Below are 17,558 nucleotides of genomic sequence, written 5' to 3'. Positions count from 1 at the left end.
GAAATAACTGTTTCATACGATAAGGTAGACGCTATCAATCCTGAATTAACTTAATAATTCACGACGGAAGTTAAGATTACATCAAAGGGAGAAAATAAAACCAGAGGAAAGTGAGAGTCGTGAGTGCGTGAGGGAGGTGAGGGGTAGATGTCCCTATCAGCGGACCATGATCCCAGAGACCAATTATCCCATCAACGTCTCCTGAAGGAGGGGAAGAGGCCCGCTTCCGCCACGCATGACGCGCGGGCCAGACACCACCAGGGGCGGCATGGCACTAATCCACCTTCTCCCGCTTAATGTGAGGCACGGCACTACCCAACCCCCGGTCCCTTAGTGTGAGGCACGGCATAACGTCGTCGCCAACCTCACCCTCCACTCGCCTCACGAAGTGACATCAGGCACCCTCGAACCCCCGACCTGTTGTGTGAGGCGCGGTCCATCCATCCCGGCGACGTAGTGTGAAGCACGACTGCACTACCCATTCCCTAGTGTGAGGAACTTGACTATCCACTCCCGTCCTCCTAGAGTGAGGCACAGCAACACCTAACCCGCGCTCCGAGTGTGACACCCGGCACCCAGCCACCAGCGCCGCTAGTGTGACACCCGACACCACCCACTCGCGCCGCCAGTGTGACACCCGGCAACCACCGACTCGCGCCGCTAGTGTGACACCCGGCACCACCCACTCGCGCCGCTAGTGTGACACCCGACACCACCGACTCGCGCCGCCAGTGTGACACCCGGCACCAACGACTCGCGCCCATCCCCGGCCCCCGGAGTGTGACACCGGTCACCTCCAACGACGTCCCCTAGTGTAACGTACGGTACTTCCCACCTTCGCCCCAAGTGTGACGCACACCACCAACCATCCTCCCCCCAAGTGTGACGCACAGCACCAACCATCCTCGCCCCAAGTGTGACGCACAGCACCAATCATCCTCGCCCCAAGTTTGACGCAAAGCACCAACCATCCTCGCCCCAAGTGTGACGCACAGCACCAACCATCCTCGCCCCAAGTGTGACGCACAGCACCAACCATCCTCGCCCCAAGAGTGACGCACAGCACCAACCATCCTCGCCCCAAGTGTGACGTACGGCATCCGTCACCATCTATTAAAGCCACCAATACCCTCCCTCCCTCCCGTCCAGCAGCGTCACGTCCAACTACTATCAGTAATACCATTACAAAATCACATTCCTCGTTGGTCTTTATATATATATATATATATATATATATATATATATATATATATATATATATATATATATATATATATATTCATTTATTTATTATACTTGTCACTGTCTCCCGCGTTAGCGAGGTAGCGCAAGGAAACGACAACAAAGGCCACATTCCTTCACACTCAGTCTCCATCTGTCATGTATAATGCACCGAAACCACAGCTCCCTTTCCACATCCAGGCCCCACAAAACTTTCCATGGTTTACCCCTGAAGCTTCACATGCCCTGGTTCAATCCACTGACAGCACGTCGACCCCGGTATAACACATCGTCCCAAGTCACTCTATTCTTTGCACGCCTTTCACCACCTTTTCTCTGTTTACCAAACCATTCTCTCTGCTCCTCTCATTTCGCACATCACCTCGACAAAAACATCCTATATCTGCCATTCTATCGTCAAACACATTCAACAAACCTTCAAAATACTCACTCCATCTCCTTTTCACTTCACCACTACTTGTTATGATCTCCCCATTAGCTCCCTTCACCGATGTTCCCATTTGTTCTCTTGTCTTACGAACTTTATTTACCTCCTTCCAAAACATCTTTTCATTCTTCCTAAAATTTAATGGTACTCTCTCACTCCAACTCTCATTTGCCCTCTTTATCACCTCTTGCAACTTTCCTCCTGCCTCTTTCTTTTATACATCTCCCACTCATTTGCACTACTTCCCTGCAAATATATATATATATATATATATATATATATATATATATATATATATATATATATATATATATATATATATATATATATGAACAAAGTGCATATGAACGCGTACCTTCACAGAACACACAAACCTCCTACAGCCAGGATCGAACCCAGGACCCCTGTACAACAGGCGGGAGCGCTACCGCTAGGCTATGATCACCCCTAATAAGGGCAAGTGTGTGTATGTGAGAGAGAGAGAGAGAGAGAGAGAGAGAGAGAGAGAGAGAGAGAGAGAGAGAGAGAGAGAGAGAGAGAGAGAGAGAGAGAGAGAGAGAATAATCTTCATATCATGCGGTCACAGCCAGTGTATTTCCAGATGATGATATATGGCGCTAACTCTTAATACAATTTACATAAAGCCAATTACGAACCAATGGCATTCGTTATCTTCTGGTCGCCAAACACGGCCTCTGGCAGGTAACTGTTGTGCGCCTCCACAACCTGGCAGGGGTCATGTGGGGCCCCTATGGTAGCATCTTGTGCCTCCGGACCCTGTCCACAGAGGCAGGGTCAGGAGGCTCCCCTGCCTACCATGCATAACCCAAGTGTTGTGAGGCAGCTAGGCGGGTCAGGGGAACAAGCGTGGACACAGGGTTGTCAGTACATAATTAACCAGCTGGACTAAGTGCCTGTGTTGTCCCCTTCCCCCCCAAGCTTCACTCTGGCCTCACAGGAAGGACAGACTCCACCATTATACACAGGCGAAGACCGTCATACATGGATGTCTCACTTGTGTTTTGCAAAACTGAATTGTAGAGGCGACCACTGGGGCCTCCTCCCCTTACGATATGAAACTACTGCCTTTCTTCCGTCTCATTGCCTCCACATGAAGGGTTTTCTCGAGCCGGTTTTCATTTCCACAATCTTCACCTTGGGAGCATGACGGTACGACCCTTGAGCATGACCCTTGAGTACGACCCTGAGACTCGAAGCATGACGATATGACCATTGAATATGATCCTGAGACTCGGAGCACGACGTTACGACCCTCGAATACGACCCTGAGACTCGGGGCACGACGCTACGACCCTTGAGTATGACCCTGAGACTTGAGACACGACGGTACAACCCTTGAGTACGACCCTAGGACTCGAAGCACGACGGTGCGTCTCTTGAGCGAGACAATACAGCTCCTGCACTGTGATGGTCTGTAGTCTGAACTAAACAGTTAAGGGTCACGTCCATGGCTTATGGCTATCACACACTCAAGGGGTTGTTGTTACGTCGCTGTCCTCAGAGGTTTAAACACAGATTCCACATACAAGTGCAAGGAACCCCCCACTCTTCCCCTATGGCCTCAAGGTTCGTAAACAATCTCAGACATCAAATGTTTGGTCCTCAAGACTAACCACTAGGGACTGGCCTCACCGCTCTTTTTTTTTTTTAGGTATTTAACGACACCAGCCACAACTAATTAACTGTCGTAACCCTGTGAGCAACGCCTTGCCCAGGAGGCTGGAGACTCCTGCCCGCTACGGAGGAACCTGTTGCAGGAGCCAGAAAGTCATGAAGGTGATCCGTGAGGTGAGTGAGGCGACGGAGAAAGCTGCCCTGGACGCCCTGCCTCTCCCGCGTCCCAGTACTTGAGGATGGACGACAGCTCCAGCACCCTACCTTCAGCTGACCTCATCCCTCCCCTCCTGCTCTCTCCTCACACACACACACACACACACACACACACACACATACACACAAGTCATACAACATTTCAGCATTACGATTCTTAAAAGCCACTGACGTCTGAGCCACGGTTGCCTCCGGCCTAACATCGAAGCTTCGCTGGGGGGATGTATCAACTTCGTCATCAACCTGTTTTTGAATTAAACCATCAAGATATTTTTGCTTTGTTGCCCAAAACGATAAATGGTTTCTTCTGCTCTCTCTCTTCTCTCTCTCTCTCTCTCTCTCTCTCTCTCTCTCTCTCTCTCTCTCTCTCTCTCTCTCTCACACACACACACACACACACACAGTTCTGTTCTGGGACCATTCCATTTCTTGATCTCTGTAAATAACTTGCCAAAAGGTCTGGACTCCTACCTGAATATGTTTCCAGATGAAGGAACGATCATGGGGGAGGTGAAAAGTGTTGAGGACGGCATCCACTTACAAAGGGACCTTGACAAATTCCAAAGTGCGTCTGATACACGGCTGATGAAATTCAACCAGAGTAAATGTTAAGTAATGAAGATGGGTAGGAGGGAAGGAAGACCTCGATATGATTATCATCTACAAAGGATCCGTGAGTACGAAAGAGTTGGGAGTCGACAATGTCCCTAACCTGCCGTCCGTGTCCCACTTTACGAGAAGAGTTGAGGAGACTAAGTGTCTGCTAACGAATTCCTGGATGAGGAAATATTTAGCCAACTATTCACGTCACACGTAAGGCCAAAACTAGACTATGATTCTTCAGTTTGGTCACCGCAACTAACAGAAGGATAAAGAACCAATAGAGAAGACCCAGAGAAGAGCAACGAGGATGGTCCAGAATTTAGAGAACTGAGTTAAAGCGAGAGGTTGGAGGCCTTAAATTTGCACACCCTGGATACGAGGAGGGTGAGGGGTGACCTGATCACAACCTCTAAATATCCAAAGCAGATCGACGACGTGGACGGTGACCAGTTCTTCGACAAATGTAGGAATAAAAACAACCAGATGACCTAACATGAAATCAAACAGAAAAAAATTGTAAAAATAAAGATATAAGGTACTTTTACAGTATAAGAGTGGCAAATGAATGGATTACAGCGACTAAGAGCATGGTTACTGAAGTAGGAATATATAAAATCAAGTTGTATGATAACAGAATGTTCAAAAGATGGGGCCCCCACGAGTGTCAGACTCCCTCCGCCGTACAGTACAAATGGGTAATCACCCACAAAGCCTCCAACCACAGGCTCTGCCTCAATCTTTCTTTCTTGTCTTCGCAAGAAAACCTCAACACAGACGATCCTTCGCAGACGACCAGTGACATAATTACTCCAGGCGTGACCACTTGCAAGCAAAACCCACACATAAAGACATGATAGTATATCTATTTACTATACTTGATCGCCGTCTCCCGCGTTAGCGAAGCAGCGCCAGGAAACAGATGAAGACCGATACATCTCAAGTCTTCCCCTCTTGGTCTCCGTGACACGAGAACCCTCACGTGCTCTCACTACTGACGGACTTGCCCCACCAGGTCCTCCCTCAGGTCTCTGTGCCACCCAACCCTCACCCTACACACACGGCCACCATCCATCCACACGCAAGCGTCAGGTCCTCCTCCTTCAGGTCCCTAATCATCCAACCTCCACCACACATCCGTCGTCCAGGTGATCTGCCCGAGGTTCTCTGCATATTCCCCTAACTATGAACGTTACTTTCCGGCCACCTTTTCGACAACTTCATCCTTGTGCTTCCCTTCAAAGTCCCACCGTCCAGCTTATCCAAAGAACCCTGGCCCAAAATCTCTTCCCTCTCTCATTCCAGCGAATTTTCCAGCCAGATTCGACCCTCGTCATCACCCCGGACGACCCAAACTCTCCTCCGTGCCTCTCGTCTTTCTCCTCAGATGTTCTGCCGCCCGCCCCCCCCCAGTCCAGATGACTATCAAAACAGGCTGATGGATCAATGGGTCGCAGCCCAGCCGCTCTGTAGGCCTACCACACAAAAACAAGCAGGGAAAGATCACGAACTAAGCCGCTGACCCGTCACCTCACCCCCGCCTTCATCTGTTTGCGGCAAGCAATCATGGGAGGGGGGTCGGCCGTTGTCTTAATAACAGGCTTAACACTGGGTCCTTTTTTCCCTCTCCTCCATATGCAGTTAAGACGTGCAAATGGAAGGCGAGATACAATGACACAGCACCTGACCATTTTACAAACCCATCATTATGACTGGCAAGCTAGGATTTGTCTATTTTTCTTTCCTGTCTCTCCCTTGGAACTGCTTTGATTGATACTGGAAGCGCATGCGCCCGAGTAAGCACTGATACTACGAGCGTTGGTGTAGCTGAGAGAGAGAGAGAGAGAGAGAGAGAGAGAGAGAGAGAGAGAGAGAGAGAGAGAGAGAGAGAGAGAGAGAGAGAGAGAGACTACATTCACCTCACCGGCGTAAACGAAGGTACGACCAACCTCTTCCAGCGGTGTTGGCATACACCAAGACGTAGGTCCTCGCTCCTGCTGATAAGCATGGAATTAGCACCCGAATTAGATAGATAGATAGACAGATAGGTGTGTGTGTGTGTGTGTGTGTGTGTGGAATTAGGGAGGATAATGAAGGTGTTGGGAGGAGGACGGCTTCCCAGCCTGGTGCTACTTGGTGGAGGGTGTGATGCGACAGCTGGCCAGGTACCCGTCCGCTTGAGTCCCCTCCCCTGTGATCCCCTGTCCACCAGTCCAGGTGCTTCCCTGTTATCCTGACTCTCTCTCTCTCTCCCCCAAGCCCAGGTGCTCAGTCGGGGAGAGGGGGGAGATGCATGGGTCCGACGGCAGGCGGTCCCCACCTCAGTTCTCTATTTTCAACAGTCGACATACCTCAATCGTGGCCACCTCGGAGGAATGGAAGAACGATAAGCAGGACAAAAAGAGAACAGGAACTAAGCAAAGCTCTTTAGGAGAGTCTGTAGATTAGACTTTTGAAGATACAGAGGTGACAGGAGGAGGGAAAGACGGAAAAAGACTTCCACACCTCCGCTGTAACAGAGAGAGAGAAAAAAAAGAGAGGGTGGTGGTGGAGGTTAGAGGTATCATAACGGTCAATCCCCGTGTGGCTGGCCTCCACACAGAAACTATGGGAAGCAACAGCCACTCACGTCCTGCGGGTCCAGCAGGCCTTGGTGGATGAGATGCACGCACGAAGCTCACGGGAAGTAGCTAAAATATCATCCGTACAAAGACATAAGACAACAGCATCACCGTGGAGAGAAGAGGATGACTGAAGGGGAAGCGATAATAGTGATAACATGTATCGGGCTGGAAAACATCCCTGAATTCATCAATCGTACAATAACAGTCCAGACCATAACGATGGACGGTGTGGGAGTTATTCTGCTGGCAAACATGACATCTGATCCCTTCATGTATCAGCAGGAGGAGGGGGCGAACTTCCACGAGTTTCTATGGCCAAGGGACAGTCAGGCGACAGCAACATCAAGACGTCCACCATATCCAGGTCGTGGAACACTTTATAAAAAGGTTCGTCTAGCGTGTTATGGTGCCAGGAGACGCACCTGCTTGTGAGAACATTACTTTGCCCTCGAACCCAAAAGATTATGTTCCAAGTCCTCTCTGAACAGGCAACTCCCAGGTATACACAGCCAAGTAATGGCCAAGAACATCATGCAAGGCATTAGCTCTTGCAAATTCACCAATCCTATTACACATTCTGATCCCAGGAGGCGAGGAAATCCAGAGAAACTGCCTGCACTCTCAACTCCACCATGACTTACTCTGTTATTCACCCGTGTCGTGTGCCTCTGACACCAAGTATGTGACAATCATGCTGAGGGGAGGTTAATGGACCTTGGTAAGGAGACAAATTACAGTCAGACCGTCTTGTGACCTCTGCAGGGGCTCTGGAGGTAAGAAGGAAACGGGGACGTGAAAAAGGTGTTAGCTTTCCATGAGGCAGGATAGCGCGCCCTGAGAGAAAAAAAAATTCTTCCATGGCAGTGAAATGTGTAAAGTCAAACACATTCGTACATGGAGAAAATGATGAGATCAGTAGATTACAAAATGTAATTGTTATTTATGACTAAGCTACTGGCGCGCTGTGGCCTATCTGGAGATGCTAATCGTATGTAATGTTTCCGGCCAAAGACTTGGACATAAACTGCAACACTTTGTCTTAGAATGTGAAAAAATAAGAGCCTTTTTAGGGATAGATGTAAACAAACCCTGCAAGAAACGTCACGACACTTCACTCATAATAACAAGACAGGTGGAATTTCAAGATTGTCTCTACGTTCTGCATCTAATCAGCAAAACTTACCATATGAAAAACTATGTAATGCATGTAATGAACTAATTTCTAACAACTCTAAAAAGAGCCCACTCGGGGTCTGAGTAATACCCTTTTGTAATACCCTGTAATCCTTCTGCGCTAGCGCTCACAGCATGAGCATGGTGTGCACAATGTATTTGCCGGGGTTACCGGTACAAATGAAATCCAGTGTCTCACCGATTCAAGTTCATAACAACACATTCAGAACGCAACGGCAGGTTTAGTAACCCATCTTGGTAGACGTCTCCCATTTCAATACTAAGTCTGCGAGGCATTTTTGCCTCAGCAACCGTATCCCAATATGGAGACTATATTTTAGTTATTCTGTATCTGATAATAGGAAGATAAGACTGCTTTCAGTTATTCTGTTTATTAGTAGGAAGACAGACTGATTTTAGTTTTTTTTCCCGTTCTCGTATACCATTAAGGAACCAAACTGATTTTAAACAATAACATTTTGAATCTCTACAGATGTAAAACAACCAGGAATCATTCTCGAGTTCATCTCTTCATCCTTCAAGCCTTCCATCGGACGCCGGAGCAAGCAGAGGTGCCGCATTACCACTCACAGAACGGACGTACACGATGTGTACATTATTCGAACTATTCTGACCTTTGACCCGTGCTGTGGCCTGGGTGGAGCGGAAGCTCTCGAGTGCTCTCGCTCTTCCTCTGCACCGGTGATGTCCAGGTCTAGTCACAACAACTCCATCAGCTGGTACTTCGTAGGCATGGCACCTACCCTTCTTACATAACGTGTACCATCTGTCATTCGACAGAAATTTTCTTGAGTGTACCATCTGTCATTCGACTGAAATTTTCTTGAGTGTACCATCTGTCATTCGACTGACATTTTCTTTCAGGTCACCTCTTCTGAGAGGGTGTCTTGTGAGGATTTTTATATTCCCAGCAGCGATCCCGAGCCGCAATGTTTCGCAAGTGTCTGATACGTTGTTGAGCACAGCGACTCTTATGTATCCCGGTGACCAAAGGAGGGACTCATGATACAGTCAGGATAACCAAGTACAGAGTGTTCGTTTGTCTTGGGCATAGAGTAAAGAAGGGCATTCATGAATCAGGGCACTAAATGGAGTGGGGCTAAGGACATCACCCTGCAGAATACCCAGTTCAAAATCTCGTGAATCACACTTCTATGTCTATGAAAGAACGAGGGTAGTCAGACATCCAGCGCAGGTGCCAAGTCCCTATACTCACTTTATCTAGTTCACAGAAGATACCACGTCAATTCCTGATATCAAAAGAAGCTCTGAGATGAAGGAAGGTGGTGCAATAACATTCAGCGTGACGAGTTAAAACAGCGGTAATACGGTGATGTATATAGCCTGTTCTTGTGAATCAAACACGTAGACTGGGGGAGAGAGAGAGAGAGAGAGAGAGAGAGAGAGAGAGAGAGAGAGAGAGAGAGAGAGAGAGAGAGAGAGAGAGAGAGAGTCTTTAATTCCTTGTAAAAGACGACTGTGGGCCAGCCTTTCAGATGTATTTCATAAACAGCATCTCAATGATATAGGTCTGAAGGCATCACAGGGTACGAGCTTGGAAATAATACTGCCACTCTTCCAGGAGGTGGAGAGGGATCCAGTCACATCGCCCGTGTTATATGATGCAAGAGGCGGAGTCCAGGGTGCATTACGCGGGAATCTTCAAATGTCAAAGGTCTTAAAACTTTATTGGTCTGGGCTGCGTCAAATCTAGCAGCGTTTTAAAATGTCAAAAGTCTTAAAATTTCATCGGTTAGCGCCGCGTCAAGTTCAGGTCTAGTGGAGGGAGAGTATAGCAATCATCATGTTCTTGGGTTTGTCATGAAGAGGATGTGTCTATATATTCGATCCTATATGAAATTCAGTTTAGCCTGAATACAGACGGGTAATTAGCCTCGCTGGAGGCAGCAGCCCAGGTGTTAATCAGTTCATTAGTTCCGTGTCGTGGGTTTGCGAGCGACATGAATGGTTTCATTATCCTCATTTTTGTTTTAATGTTTCTCCATGCTCCACTGATAATGATATGCATATTCAGTTCGTTAACATATATACTTCCCAATCAGCTGAACTTTCTCTGGTCAGTAATGCGCTCCTGGGCAGTTGCTACGTCACATTGGAACCTCTTTTAACATTTCTGGTTACCGTGATTGTCTTCACAAGCTCGTCCAATCTTGGCCAGCGAAAGACGACCAGATTCTGCGTTGTGGCTCGCTGTAGCGAGTGTGTCGTTGGTTTGGGTTCAGCGGGGACGTGTTGCTGGGTCTTCTGATCCGTCTTGGTGAATCTCAAAATTCTTGGATGGTTCGCAGTAAGGTAGCTGCCAGGTTGGTAGAACTCGCTCCCCGCTAAACTTGTGGTAAACAGATGTTCAACAACTCCTCTGCAGTGTCAAGCTGTGGTAGAACTAGCGCGAGCAGGACTTGTGAGGAACAAAGCTGCTACATAGCTCTGCGTGACGAGTGAGTGGTCTTCCTTCTGAACTGCGTGACGAGTGAGCGGTCTTCCTTCTGAACTGCGTGACGAGTGAGCGGTCTTCCTTCTGAACTGCGTGACGAGTGAGCGGTCTTCCTTCTGAACTGCGTGACGAGTGAGTGGTCTTCCTTCTGAACTGCGTGACGAGTGAGTAAGTCTTCCTCTGAACTGCGTGACGAGTGAGCAGTCCTCCTCTGAACTGCGTGACGAGTGAGTGGTCTAACTCTGAACTGCGTGACGAGTGAGCGGTCTAACTCTGAACTGCGTGACGAGTAAGTCTTCCTCTGAACTGCGTGACGAGTGAGTAAGTCTTCCTTTGAACTGCGTGACGAGTGAGTGGTCTTCCTTCTGAACTGCGTGACGAGTGAGCAGTCTTCCTCTGAACTGCGTGACGAGTGAGCAGTCCTCCTCTGAACTGCGTGACGAGTGAGTAAGTCTTCCTCTGAACTGCGTGACGAGTGAGCAGTCCTCCTCTGAACTGCGTGACGAGTGAGCAGTCTTCCTCTGAACTGCGTGACGAGTGAGCAGTCTTCCTCTGAACTGTGTGACGAGTGAGTGGTCTTCCTCTGAACTGCGTGACGAGTGAGTGGTCTTCCTCTGAACTGCGTGACGAGTGAGCAGTCTTCCTCTGAAGTGCGTGACGAGTGAGCAGTCTTCCTCTGAAGTGCGTGACGAGTGAGCAGTCTTCCTCTGAAGTGCGTGACGAGTGAGCAGTCCTCCTCTGAACTGCGTGACGAGTGAGCGGTCCTCCTTTGAACTGCGTGACGAGTGAGTGGTCTTCCTTTGAACTGCGTGACGAGTGAGTGGTCTTCCTCTGAACTGCGTGACGAGTGAGTGGTCTTCCTTCTGAACTGCGTGACGAGTGAGCAGTCTTCCTCTGAACTGCGTGACGAGTGAGCAGTCCTCCTCTGAACTGCGTGACGAGTGAGTAAGTCTTTCTTTGAACTTTCCAACCCCACCCCTCTAAGGAGGACGGCATGACGCATGTTGCTTTTGGCAAGTCGACGTAGGACAGTGATCGCTCAACACGCCACGAACAATGATGGAGGAGTGGGTGGTATGAGAGACGCTGAGGGCTATACATAGATCAAGGATCCCGCCATAGACGTCAGCTGGCCCCTATATATATATATATATATACCCCACTCCCTTACGTGCCGCACATCACCGCGTGATAATCATAGTGATAACATCTGTTACCCGTTTGCGATGGTATGGCTGGAGTTCCTAATCAATTTGTGCTTTGTCTTGAAATCTCTTAAACTGAAGGTTTACCAAGACTGGATACAGTTTGGCAGGGTCTGGTACATCTAGCATCCCTGCTGACGCGTATAAGTTTAGGAGTTTATTGTGGAGTTACCAGCACACAACTCGTAACCACAGTTACGTAACCAGGGCTTTCAGATCCCTTAACACCAATGGGAAAATAATCTACAGTAGGCTTGACATAAAGGGTTAAATGATCGAAGATTATAAGAAACAAAAGAAGGTAATTTAGGTGGTATTGACCCTGCAGGGGCTCTGCTCCAGTCCTGCAGGCACATCACGTCTGTAGGATCTATAGTAAATTTATGGTAGCGGTCAGGTAATCCCCTCCTGAGCGAAGCTGTGTTTCCACTCAGGGGTGTACGTACAGAGGGTCTAAGTAACTGATCCACTGCTATTTTTCGTAGAAGTCTGGGAACTCTCTCGAGTTGGTCGAAACTGTGATGAATGCTTCCCCAACACCATAAAATGATGACTTCCTCAGCAGAGTTTATCAGCCATGAGAACAAACCACCACACACGATACTGGCCACTGTGGTTACGTACGGGGACACGCGCGCTTCCACACACACACACACACACACACACACTACATACGTCACTAGGGAAGAGGGATGGGTTAGATGACAGGTATGGTAATGGCAGCAAGAGAGGCGAGGAATGTTCATCACTCCTTTTCAGATGATCACCGTGAGCGGCTGAGGGAGAACTCAGGAACCTCCATGATTTTGAGACCCATCCCCACGATGTGTGTAGCGAGGCTTACTCGCATCGAGGCTCGCGTGGTGGTGGCGGCGCTCCTGAGGTTGGATCGAGTTCTTCATGGATCTCCTCAAGTCGAAGTCGATGACCAGCCTCCTCAGACTTCCTCTTGTAGCTGGGCGAGGCTTGTTTTCCCCTAGGATCGACAATCTCCTGCTGGCGGTCTTCCAGTGGTCGGGTTGTGCCTCTGATGTCTTGGTGAGTGAACCAGGCGCTCATCCCGAGTTCAACTCATCATCTGAGGCTGCTAGAACCAGAGGACCCGACTCCAGGGGCCTCGACGCTGAGGGGGGCAATGGCGAAGGTGGAAAGGGGCGTTGTATGTGCGTGTGGAGGCTGCGGGTGTAGGGTTCTCACTCCCACAATTTATTTTTTTTCGTTAAATCTTAATGTCTAAATCTAATGAGACAAAGCACTTCACTCATAAGATGGGTGAGAGGTAAATGGCTCATCCACACTGGGAAACCCACCGTTGCGCCTGAGGGGGGGGGGGTCCCCCATCCTAACAGCCATGGGGGGTCCGAGGGAACAGCCGTTTTAATAGACATCTGTTGTTAAGGAGCATGTGGCACCCCTGCTGTAGGGTGAGGGGTGAGGGAATGAGGACGAGGAGGGAGGGTGGGTCTGCTAGGGAGGGATGGTGAGTGGTGGTGCAGCACACGGAGCACACCCTGGTGCAACAAAGGCCCACACTCGACGACGCCCTGCAGTCTCTAGGTGTCGTGAGGACCAGCACAGACCACACCATCAGGGGGACGAAGACTCTGTACGTCCAGGATATATACGTACGTACGCGCATCACTACCACCTGAAACTTAAGGACGGGGGTGTTGTGGGCAGGTATTCTGCACTGGCTGCCGCAGGCTTGAGCCTGGAGTAGACAGTCGGCCACACATCTACGCCTGGAGTAGACAGTCGGCCATACATCTACGCCTGGAGTGGACAGTCGGCCACACATCTACGCCTGGAGTAGACAGTCGGCCACACATCTACGCCTGGAGTAGACAGTCGGCCATACATCTACGCCTGGAGTGGACAGTCGGCCACACATCTACGCCTGGAGTAGACAGTCGGCCACACATCTACGCCTGGAGTAGACAGTCGGCCACACATCTACGCCTGGAGTAGACAGTCGGCCACACATCTACGCCTGGAGTAGACAGTCGGCCACACATCTACGCCTGGAGTGGACAGTCGGCCACACATCTACGCCTGGAGTGGACAGTCGGCCACACATCTACGTCTGGAGTGGACAGTCGGCCACACATCTACGCCTGGAGTAGACAGTCGGCCATACATCTACGCCTGGAGTGGACAGTCGGCCACACATCTACGCCTGGAGTAGACAGTCGGCCACACATCTACGCCTGGAGTAGACAGTCGGCCACACATCTACGCCTGGAGTGGACAGTCGGCCACACATCTACGCCTGGAGTGGACAGTCGGCCACACATCTACGCCTGGAGTAGACACTCGGCCACACATCTACGCCTGGAGTAGACACTCGGCCACAAATCTCCTTACGGCGTCTTCGGAGGTCTTTTACCCCCTACCAGATGAAGCTGCGTCCAAACTCCAGTGTTGGACAGCTGGTCCAGCTGGCTAATGGGGACCGCTCCCCACGAGCCTGAGGAGGGGTTGGTGTGGTGGGTGTGGTGATAAGGCTGGGGTGAGCACCAACGTAATGAGCGTAACCCACCCCCCTGCCTCCTGGGTTAGGAAAGCTCCTTTTTTTTTCTCTCTCAACGGTACAAGTTGGATGATTGGCTCCATATGTTCCTGTCAACAACCCTTATCACTGGTAACCCCGCGGGTCCATTACCAACGGAGAGAGAGGGAGTGAGAAAAAAAGCATCACCACCTTGTGGGGGCCCCCATGTAGCATCAGCTCCTCCTCCTCCTCCCCAGCAGTAGCACCTGGGAGGAGGAGGAGGAGGAGGAGGAGGAGGAGGAGGAGGAGGAGGAGGAGGGCGGAGGAGGAGGGCAGGCGTACATACACACACCTACCACCACCTCGACACATACACACCCCAGGAAGTCTAGACCCGGTTCACATTAGGGCGTCGCGTCACGGGTGATGTTATCGGGTCATGAGCAGGCGTTTCGTGCCTAATTATGATTCACAGTCATGTACGGCCACTAAGGGGGGTGAGGTGCGTTGGAGGGCGGGGGGTTAAGTGTTCTAGGCCCTATTACTGGCGCATGATGCCTTCTATTTTACCGGCGCATGACGCCTTTCCCACCAGCGACTGAATGGGAGGGGGGGCGCTCAAGCGATCAAAAAGGAAGTGATAGCTCTTCATTCATCATCCATCTTTCCTTCTTACGAAAAGAAGAAAAAAAAAAGAGGGAGGTGTGGGTGGGAGGAGGAGAAGTCACTTAATATAAATGTCATTCTCTCTCTCTCTCTCTCTCTCTCTCTCTCTCTCTCTCTCTCTCTCTCTCTCTCCCCCACAGTGATCAATGAAGAGGTTATCTTCAATCACCACAGGCTGATTTCATGTGAGCTAAAAGGTTAACGACCCTGGCCAGGCAATCGACTAAGGGGTTAAAAGGCTAATCACCAACAACACATTTGGCGGCCCTCGGCCATGTGCACGTCTTTACTTCACGTACCTCTCGCGCCTTCTGCATCTCCACCCCATGACATGCATATACTTAAATCTCATGGGTGTCATGACCTGACCTTTGACCCGATCCTTAAGGGCATTGGGGACAGGTCAAAGACCAAAGGCGTCATACACCATCGGGTCGTACCGTCTTGCTGAAGAAACTAAAACAAGATAAAGATATTTCTTCTTTTACATCATATAACTTAATAGTTCTCACAATACAATATGACACGACTCATTCTCTGACAGCTTAACTCCCTCTCACGTCTTTCCTCAGCAAACCCCTTCAATATAACACGCCATGTATTTTGTACTTCACGGTTAAATACCTGGTTAATAATACTAACAATGTTCAGACATGACATACTCTGTTAAGTTTTTAACCCTTCCAGTACAAGTGAGCAAACGTCACACATATTACGATATTCTCAGCTCTCTCATATCGTCCTCAGGCGTAACGTATTTCGCTAGATACATCGTATTACATTCAGGAGGTCAAAGACGGTGTTGGCTCGCTCAATATTATACTCAGCCATCTTGAAACCTTGTTAGATCTCTCAACAATATACTCCAGACGTCACACACACACACACACACACACACACACACACACACACCTCATCAGATCTCTTAACATTATACTAAGCCATCACAAACCCTCGTTAGATGTCTAAGCATTATACTAAGCCATCACAAACCTACGTTAGATGTCTAAGCATTATACTAAGCCATCACAAACCCACGTTAGATGTCTAAGCATTATACTAAGCTATCACAAACCCACGTTAGATCTCTTAACATTATACTAAGCCATCACAAACCTTACTAGATTCCTTAACAATATACTAAGGAACGTATACTCTTACGTCACACTGAGAACGTATACTGTGACGTCATACGACGGTTTTCAGGCGTATACTTCTGGCGTCATATCCCTACACAGTTCCCTCGACTATACCGTCACATTCCATCGCATGGTCCTTCCCTGTGACGCAAACCATTGTGTTACTGTCCCTGTGGTCGAGGCGCCCAAGGGGCAGCAGCAACACTCCCCAGCAAAGGACACTGGCCAATTCCAGGTCACTGGCCCATTCCAGGTCAAGCACCACACCACGACCACTGCCCATGGACGTGCATGACCTGATTCTCATCCGTGCATGCACGTCCGTCAGCACCCACCACCGCATGACCCACGAAGCCTCACGTACATGACCTAGTTTCTTTTTTTTTTTTGCTCCCAAGAACTTGTGACATGACCTTAACCCTCAAGGATATGTCTCGTAACTAAATGTCCCAATTCACGGCCTCAGCTCCTGCCTTCCATGTTCTAACTCCCTGGTAGCAGGTCTTCACTCATCGCCTCACCTCATCATGTCCTAACTCACCGTTTTATCCCTGCCTGCATGTCCCAACTCAGCGACCCACCCTTGCATGTCATAAATCCCGAGCTCCCCTCTCATAATCATCGTATATTATGAAGAAATCTTCCTAGAAATCTTCCTTTAAATCCTAGACACAGGAGTTACTAACTCACAGCCTCACGCCTGCCTGGCCATACCTCATAACCCCATGCCTGCCTGGCCATACCTCATAACCTCACGCCTGCCTGGCCATACCTCATAACCTCACCCCTGCTTGGCCATACCTCACAGCTTCATGCCTGCATGGCCATACCTCATAACCCCACGTCTGCTTGGCCATACCTCACAACTTCATGCCTGTCTGGCCATACCTCACAACCTCACGCCTGCCTGGCCATACCTCATAACCCAAAGCTTGTTTACCCATACCTCACAACCTCACGCCGGCTTGGCCATACCTCACAACCTCACGCCGGCTTAGCTTTACCTCACAACAAACGTCGGGGGTAGTTCATGAGGCTTGCATGACCGGGTCGACGCCATCACACCTGACTGTCCTCTCTAAGGCCGCCACACCTGGCTATCCTTGCTCATACCGCCACACCTGCTCTAAGGCCGCCACACCTGCCCACCACCCGAGACTCACATTATCCTTCTTGTTCCTGTTGTTTATACATTCTGTTTTGTCAAAGAATCACCAGACATTAGCCTGGCATGGGCCTTTTTCTCTTCAGATGGCCCGTCATCTAGCACAGGCCCTTGTCTTCAGATGGCCCGTCCCCCTGGTACGGACCCTTGTCTTCAAATGGCCCGTCCTCCTGATACTGACCCTTGTCTTCAGATGGTCTGTTCCCATGGTGCGGACACCTTGTCTTCAGATGGCCCGTCTCCCTGGTACGGACCCTTGTCTTCAGATAGCCCGTCCTCCTGACATGAGCCCTTGTCTTCACATGGCCCGTCCCCTGGCACAGGCCCTTGTCTTCAGATGGCCCGTCCCCCTGGCATAGGCCCTTGTCTTCAAATGGCCCGTCCCCCTAGCGCAGGCCCTTGTCTTCAGATGGCCCGTCCCCCTGGAACGGGCCCTTGTCTTCAAATGGCCCGTTCCCTGGCACAGGCCCTTGTCTTCAGATGGTCCGTTCCCGTGGTG

At 49.8% G+C, this 17,558-nt stretch overlaps 1 protein-coding gene across 1 annotated transcript in view; it reads right to left on the bottom strand.

Annotated features, from left to right (window-relative positions):
- LOC139759459 (protein slit-like) overlaps positions 1 to 17,558 on the bottom strand; it is a 1,061,304-nt gene that overhangs the window by 120,819 nt on the left and 922,927 nt on the right.

Source organism: Panulirus ornatus, chromosome 33 (assembly GCF_036320965.1).
Source record: "Panulirus ornatus isolate Po-2019 chromosome 33, ASM3632096v1, whole genome shotgun sequence".
NCBI lineage: Eukaryota > Metazoa > Arthropoda > Malacostraca > Decapoda > Palinuridae > Panulirus > Panulirus ornatus.
Note: the sequence above shows the minus strand (reverse complement) of the source record. Positions and strands in the feature narration are given on the sequence as shown.